Source organism: Octopus bimaculoides, chromosome 1 (genome assembly GCF_001194135.2).
Source record: "Octopus bimaculoides isolate UCB-OBI-ISO-001 chromosome 1, ASM119413v2, whole genome shotgun sequence".
In the NCBI taxonomy this organism is placed as follows: Eukaryota; Metazoa; Mollusca; class Cephalopoda; order Octopoda; family Octopodidae; genus Octopus; species Octopus bimaculoides.
In genome coordinates this window covers 28568609-28577787 of record NC_068981.1, presented here as the reverse complement: position 1 = coordinate 28577787, position 9179 = coordinate 28568609, and positions in this window count along the sequence as shown.

Below are 9179 nucleotides of genomic sequence, written 5' to 3'. Positions count from 1 at the left end.
TATATATATACGTATGAATATACGTATATGTATTTATGTATGTATCTATGTATGTGTATGAATATGTCTATGTGTGTGTTTCCTTGTGTGTGATGTCTTTAAATACATGTGGAATATTTGTGGAATTGCCTCCTTTATTGTAGGTTTAATTTTAACTTTTTGTTGCACTTACTCTGAGCTTCGAAACCAGGTTATTCGGGTCCAGACCTAGTGCATCACACCTAGGAGAAGTGTCCCATTTACGCTTCAGCAACTGAGCAGCTCGACAAAAGAAACTGATAGAATAAATCATAACTTTAAATATATACGTACTGGGGATCGATTTGTTTTCTTATTTTTGCCTAGTATGGACAAGCAAGTTAGGCAAGTCGATATAAAAATTATGTTAAATACAGAAAATGTACATATGTATACATATAAAAATGTTCGACTTACACAAAATAGAAATGACATCAAGGATGAAAGGGGTTGAGTAAGAGTTTTACGAGTCCAACAGCTGTTTCTAGTGGCTTGGTGGTCCAAAATAATGATGATTGTAACTTGATTCCATCATACGAAAACACCAGCCTACGGTAGTTGAGAGATAGGCCTATTATTGTGGTTCTCTATTTATTTTGTTTTCGTTATTCTGTCCATTGGGTTGCATCCTATCGTCTTTCTTCAGCTGTATATGCAATTATTTATTTTTTTTTACTCAGCAGCCTGGTTAAAGAGTCAAGTTAGGCACAGCGGCCCAAGCCTAAGAGCGTTACCTATTATTGGTCATAATTTACCTTTGATCCACAAGGATGCTATTCCCTCTATCTGTCGTTTCTATCGCCACTATAATTGCTTTTGCACCTCGGAGCTCATCCCATACCTTCACCAATATGGCACCGTCAACCCACAAGTAACTCCTGTACCCTAACTACTCTGTGCAGTGGTGTTTTTCAGATCAGTGCATGGCTTGAGTTTTTACGAAATTACAAAAAAAGGAAAGAAAAGAAAAAAGTACTGGTTGAGTTCTACTAAAGTATGCTCTTAAGATCATTGTTAATGGAATAAATACAAGTTAGGCTTGTGGATAATTCATGGTCTGAGAAACTGAGAGAGGATAGAAGAGAAGATAGATGCCATTTAGATAAGAGTGGACGTTGTTGGATGTGGCGGCAACTTTCGCTCCAGAATACCAGGCCTTTGAAATCATCTTCCCCTTTCGTGTATTTCTCGGATGCGTTGAACTGCAACAATTTAGACAGAACGTTAACCGTATCATCAAACGCGCCGTTTTCAGACGGACTGCAAGGGCCATGTGTACTGCACCTTCCACCAGACTCAGCAATGTGTGTGTGTGTGTGTGTGTGTGTGTGTGTGTGTGTGTGTGCGTGTATGTGTGTGCGAGTGTGAATTTTCGTGTATACACACACATAGCAATTTCTAAAGCTATACCTATGTGTGCCTCTATGCATATGTGTGTGTGTGTGTGTGTGTACGTGTGAGCATCTCGTTCTATTAGTGTTGTATCCTTTATTTCTTCCATTATAGCTCGATGCCGAAAACTATGCTTTCGACTATTTAGCCTTTATTTCCCCTATCGCTACCTCATTCACTTCTACCATCTCTCTCCCACCCTTACGCTCTTTCTCTCTCTTCCTCCTCCTTACGTTCTATATTCTCTCTCCTGTTTGTGCTCTCTCTCTCTCCTACTTATGCTCTCTCTCCTCCTTACGCTCTCTCTTCTCCTTAGACACACACACTCTCTCTCTTTTAGTCTCCGTCCTCTTCTCTCCCTTCCCTTTTCTATACATATCCTACTCACTCTTCAACTCCCATCAGCCAACAGGTGCAATTTGGCTCTCAACATTTCGTCTTACATGTCTTCACGTCAATCCTGAAAAATTTCCCTGTGACATTCTTCTAATCATTCCTTACCAGTTCACTGATTTGCTATAACAAGAGTTAGTAAGAAAGCAACTATATATTAGGAGAGGAACTACATCACGTTTAGAAAGCTTAAATATTTGAATTTATCCTTTGCAAACGAGAATTATACGTTATACTTCATACCTTATGAAGAATCCTGTAAGCGCTTGTATGTAAGTGAAGCGACCTTCTAGAAAGAGCAAAGAAATCTCGGTCCTTCGAGTCATATCATTTCATCATTTAAGAAAAACATATGTGTGGTTGTGTGGTAAGAAGTTTGCTTCCCAACTGCATGGTTCCGAATTCAGTCCCCCTGCGTGGCACTTTGAGTAGTTGTCTTGTGCTATTGACTCCGGCTGACCAAAGCCTTGTGATCAGATGTAGTAAACAGAAATTCAAAGAAGCCCGTCGCATCTATCTATCTATCTATCTATCTATCTATCTATCTATCTATCTATATATATATATATATATATATATATATATATATATATATGTGTGTGTGTGTGTGTGTGTGTGTGTGTGTGTGTGTTTGTTTTTGTGTCTAAGTTTGTTCCCCACAACCGCTTGACAACCAGTGTTTGCTTGTTTACATTTCCGTAAATTGGCATTTCGGCAAAACAGACTGATATAATAAGTACCAGACTCTAAAAAAAAAATTAAATACTGGGGTCGATTTGTTCAACTAAAATTCTTGCCCCACCATGACCGCTGTCCAATCACTGCAACAAATAGACAAGTGAACGGTAAAAGGGATATTTTTTTATTCATTTATTTTGTATTTTTCACCCAAGAAGAAGGCAGTGTCCATAATTCGTTCTGTGCCGAAACTGGTGAGAATGAAAGAAGATATCCTCGGACCTGAAACCCAGGTCGAATGCTTGCAAGAAAGAGAGGTGGTGCTAAACCAGGCGACGGGCTATGTCTACCACGTATGTTAGCCATGGCGGGATTTAAATTCAAAGTGTTTAGAGCCGAAACAAAGACTGCAGGACGTCCGATTCGGCGTTTTTACAATTCCGATAATGACTGGCCCCCCGGGATGTTACTTTTATATCGACCCCCGAAAGAGATGAAAGGTAATTTTGACCTCTACATGATCCGAACTCAGAGCGGAAAGTACCCAGTCACATGTCGAAAGAGATATATTAAGTCTACAAATATAATCAGAGGGATGTAGTTAGAACGCCTGTAGATATTTGTCAGTTCGATCAATGATATTCTAAAACAACAAAAATAACAAAGACAATAACAACCAGAAATTAAACGAATCTGCGTAACTCACTATAATCTCTCGGCAAGCTGAAGATAGCAGCCAAATATCCTCAAATATACACTACGTAGTCTTTACAGATTACAAAACAAAAACCAAAAAGATACACATTTGATAATGTAGACCTAAATGGAATGCTTGTGGTAAAAAATTAGATAGTCACGGAAACAGGTTTGGAGTTATCGTTTTCCTTTCCAGAGATTACCTGTGCACAAACAACAATAACAACAACAACAGTAACAGCAGCATTAACAACAACAACAAAATGATCTTTTTTATTATAAACACAAAGCCTGAAATTTTGAGGAACAGTGTTGATCTATTACATCAACATTCAGTGTTCAAATGGTATTTATTTTATCGAACTCAAAAGGACGAAAGACAACGTCTAACTCAGTAGAATTTGAACTCAGAAATTAAAAAGGAAAAAAGGGTGAACGAAATGCTGTCAAACCTTTTGTCGAGTGTGATAACAATTCTGCCAGCTCATTGCCTAACAAAAGCGCCAAATAATTATCCTTTATTTTATAGTTACAAGGCCTGAAATTTTAATGGGTAGGATAGTGGATAACATCGACCTTCAGTGATCAACTGATACTTATTGTATTGACCCCGTAAGAATGAAGGGTAAAGTCGACCTCGGTGAAAGCTGAACTCAGAACGTAAAGACGGACGAAGTGCCGCTAAGCTTTTTTCCAGAGTGTTAACGATTCTGCTAGCTCACCGCCATAACAACAACAAAAACAAATAATAATTTTTTCTACTCTAGTCACAAGGCCCGAAATTTTTGTGGTGGGAGCAGTCAATTAGATCAGCCCCAGTACGCAGCTGGTACTTAATTTATCGACCCGAAAGGGGTCGATAAATTTGAAGTGAGAACGTAACGGCAGACGAAATACCCCCAAGCATTTCGCCCAGCGTGCTAACGTTTCTGCCAGCTCACCGCCTTACAAAACAAATAACAATAAAAATTCAAACTATCAGCTAATAAACAAATGAATACAAAACAAAGAAGAAAGAATTTGAAAACCTAATTTATAAGCAAATTGATACTTGTTTCCTTAATCAAAAGGTACACACACACACAAAAAAAAAAAATATTTCATATATATTTCTATATGATTAAGGTAACGCAACTGATATTGGATTTTTAGTTAAAAGAATTAACATTAGCAATTATTCTGTTTTTAATTCCACTCAAAAGCAACCTGCTAGAATCACCAGCCAATACTCCCAAAAATCAAACATCGCTATCATTCGGAAAATGTTTCGTGAATAATAGAGTTCCAGATTGTTCTAGAGTCATTATATCTGAATTATGAATAAAAGACCAAAGGTGGGTAATCACGGCTGGAACGTCATTGTTCGTAAAATCAGCTCACCACACGTCTGACGCAGAACGTAAACAATAACAAGGAAAAATGCAATAATTATTACTGAGGCGTTTTGAGGATGATTTATTTGGGTTTAGATGTAAGACAAGAGGTACATATACGAAGCAATTGGAAATATATTGTTGTGGACGTTAGTGGTTATTGTTACATTAGTCTATAAATTTCTTTCATAAAAAATTGTGAATGCTCTTTCATTACTGATTCATTAAATCTAAAAGTATATACGTTCCATCTCTAACTTCTACTTCTTATACCTTCACACAAGTGGAAAGTAAACTTACATTACTACTAGAAACAATAGACGTCTAATACCGATACACTGACCAAGGAGACAACTTCTTCGGATGTCATTCAACCTTCTAGAAAGAGTAACAAGTCTCTCTCAATTCATCATTTACAACTTTATAATAGGGAAGAACACCTTCAATAGCACAGGTAAAGATATTTCTAGCTACACGGAAAGCTATGCTTTTAATCGTAGCTTTGTTCTATGAAGGCTAATATGACATTAAACGGCAACAATTTAACATTAGTAGTTCTATAGTATTACTATTGTTTGTACAAGGCAGCAATGATTTAGCAAAGCTATAATGAAGGACGCTCCAATCTTTCTCATCCTATTCTTCATTCACTTTATTCTTTCTTTAAGGCTTTAAAGTGATTCGAGAAGAAAAATTTGACTTGTACTTTTAGGCAGTTAAGCGATTGTATAATGGGTGCCTCGTAGGTTGTCTACTTTTCTTGATTTTTAAACATGTTCCTTAATCTCTCTTAAATAAAGCTATGTATGACTGAACTAAATATTTTGAACCCTCAATAATAATTCACTTTCTCTTTTTTTTAGTATTTTCTTGATTTGAAAGTTACTGCTTCATACTTCATCGAACATAGAAAGGATGTGTGAATCGACTGCTTACGGCTAGCAGGAATTTCAATTTAGAACTATTAGCCCTTAAACTAATTGCTAGTACCTTATTTCCAATCCACATTCACCAAATGATCTCGGATCGTATAGATGAATTTAAATGGTTTAAAGATGAAAGCTGAAAATCTCACTGCATGTGGTATCTCTACTGGAGCGAGAAGAGAGAACTCATTTGCTCTAAGTCAAGCTGTTCTTGGTTAATACATCTTCCTTCATCACGAAAGAATAGATAAATGTTCTCTAGGGGGATGGGAGTGGATTATGGAGAAAGTATTTATTTCTTATATAACCTGAAATAGCTTCAGATAAATTTCAGCTGACAGCGGTACAGAACATAGCTTAATTAATAGCACCAGCATAAGGCATATAACGAGTGTAGGTGGAATGAAGGCAACTTTAAAATAAAACAAAAAATTGAAATGTTCAGCTTACTTCTATAGAATGGTGATCATTGGAGAGTTATTGATTTCCTACATAGACACAAGGTTACACCTTTATAGGACAAGTGAATGAGAGCGTATAACATTAATGTCTTTCTAAAAGTTAATACAAGCATGATTAAAGTGAATCATGTTCTACCATTGATTTGAAAGCAGCTCATAGATCCTGAATCACAATACTATATACACACCTTATATACAATAATTATATATAGATGATTATTGAGTTCTTACATAAGCACGTAAGTTACTGATGTTGAATAGTAAACCTTGAACACGCAGGTTAATGATCTAAGACGTCCTTACAACGAGGGACTCATCTTTTAATATTTTTTTCCGGCATTCATATTTCGTATGTTGCTACGTTTGTAAAATAGTAGGGCACGATTTGAGAGAGATTTCCTACGAGGGGCTACCTCATAGCTTGCAAGATCAATATTTCTTGAAAAGGGACGCGATGGATCTAATAAAGTCACGATGTTATTGGTGTGATTTTATGGAAATTTGGAAAATATATAAGTTGTGACGATTCTTTCACCTTTTCGTCGAAGAATGTTGAGAGATGCGAATAAATGTTGTGATGAGTTGAATCTGTTCCAGTATTTTTTCAGTTAACACATCACACTTTGCTATGTAATAAATAACTGATTATTTTCTTGTGTAATAACGCACAAAGTTAAATTTTGGTGCCGAAATGTATATACGGGAACAGTAACCCCGTATCTTTCTGAAATTCGAGTTGGGAAATGAAGTCAACCCAGCTGAGTTGTGAGCTGCGAAAGCTAGCTTACATGACTACGTTCTATAATACTATGACTCCAATATGTCGAATTAAATACAAATCTCTGATAGGCATCGATAACTATTGTACATTATATCACAACAGCAAAAGCGAGAGAAAATGAGTCCAATGACGATGTTACGATTATTTTTTAACTAGAAAATGTAAACTTTGCATTACTGAAGTTAACTTATGTTTCTCTTGTAAAGTAATCGATCCCAAAAATCCACCACGCTAAATTTAAACTTGTGTACCGATGGGAAATTTAAACCAACAAGAGTTAGTTTTGAAAATTTAAATTATTTTACTCTTTTATATGTTTCAGTCATTTGACTGCGGCCATGCTGGAGCACCGCCTTTAGTCACATCGACCCTAGAACTTATTCTCTGTAAGCCTAGTAGTTATTCCATCGGTCTTCTGCCGAACTGCTAAGTTACGGGTACGTAAACACAGCAGCATCGACTGTCAAGAGATGGGGGCTGGACAAACACAGAAACGCAAACATACACACACATACACCATACACACACATACACCATACACACACATACACCATACACACACATACACCATACACACACATACACCATACACACATATACATATACGACGGGCTTCTTTCAGTTTCCGTCTCGCAAGGCTTAGGTAAGCACGAGGCTACAGTAGAAGACACTTGCCCAGGTTTGCACGCGGTGGGACTGAACATGGAACCACGTGGTTGGAAAGCAAGCTTCTTATTTCTTTATTGCCCACAAGGGGCTAAGCATAGAGGGGACAAACAAAGACAGACAAAGGGATTAAGTCGATTACATCGACCCCAATGCATAACTGGTACTTAAATTATAGACCCCGAAAGGATGAAAGGCAAAGTCGACCACCGGTGGAATTTGAACTCAGAACATAACGGCTACCACACAGCCACTCCTGCGACTATTTTGGTACATTTAAAAAAAAATATATATATATATATATATATGTATATTTAAATCTTTTCTTGTGCTTGCAAAGAACTACATAGAAATTGTTACTGTGTCAGAGACAAAAACAAAACAAAAAAAAAACAAGCAAAGAAATCTTTATATAACCGATCTGCTATATACTTCATGAAGGCGCAATGGCCCAGTGGTTAGGGCAGCAGACTCGCGGTCATAAGATCGCGGTTTCGATTCCCAGACCGGGCGTTGTGAGAGTTTATTGAGCGAAAACACTTAAAGCTCCACGAGGCTCTGGCAGGGGATGGTGGCGAATCCTGCTGTACTCTTTCACCACAACCTTGTCTCACTCTTTCTTCCTGTTTCTGTTGTGCCTGTAATTCAAAGAGTCAGTCTTGTCACACTGTGTCACGCTGAATATCCCCGAGAAGTACGTTAGGGGTACACGTGTCTGTGGAGTACTCAGCCACTTGCACGTTAATTTCACGAGCAGGCTGTTCCGTTGATCGGATCAACTGGAACCCTCGACGACGTAAGCGACGGAGTGCCAACAAAGAGCTATATACTTCACATTGAATATTTTGAATTCACAACATATCTCTCTCTCTCTCTCTCTCTCTCTCTCTCTCTCTCTGTCGGTTCGATTAATGTCTCAGAGTCACTGAAGAGAGATCCATTAAAACCAACTTCCACAGGAAAATCTGATTACAGGGTCTGTTTCAGAAGTACAGATCAACCCTTCAAAAAACCGCCTAGGATGCTTGCATACGGATTGAAATCACCAGTATGAATAACCTGCAGTGAAGCAACAGACATAATCGCCAAATCAAAAAACGTTAAAAGGGTATTGATAAATTGCGTCTATTTTGCTTCATATTGCAGACACCAGTTTGTAATAAACATACAAGAATTGTAAATGAAACCAGATACAAAACATTTTCTGAAAAGCAATCGCGCATAAGCAACTAAAATATATACACACTGACCGACCACCCAATCAACAATACAGACATGAATTATCAATCATATCTACCTGGTGTATCATACACTGTCGAATAAATTTAGTCGTGCTTGTGTCGAAATACTGTTCGCAAACTACAAACTACTCATCTGCCATTAAAGAATTCGCACAAATATATTTCCGTTAAACACGCACGCGCGCGCACACACGCACAAACACACACACACAAACAAACAAACACACATACGCACACACACGCACACACACAAACACAAACAAACACACACATGCACACACACAAACACACACACACACTAACACACACAAACAAACACACACACACACTAACACACACAAACAAACACACACCCGCACACACACAAACACATACACACACGCGAAACACAGACATAGCTATACACACACACATACATATAGAGAGAGATATAGAGAAAGGATGAAAGAGAGGGGGAGATACAAAAATAGATAGATGATAGATAGATAGTTAAAGAGAGAGAGACAGAGAGAGAAGTGTGTGTGTGTGTGTGTGTGTGTGTGTGTGTGTGTGTG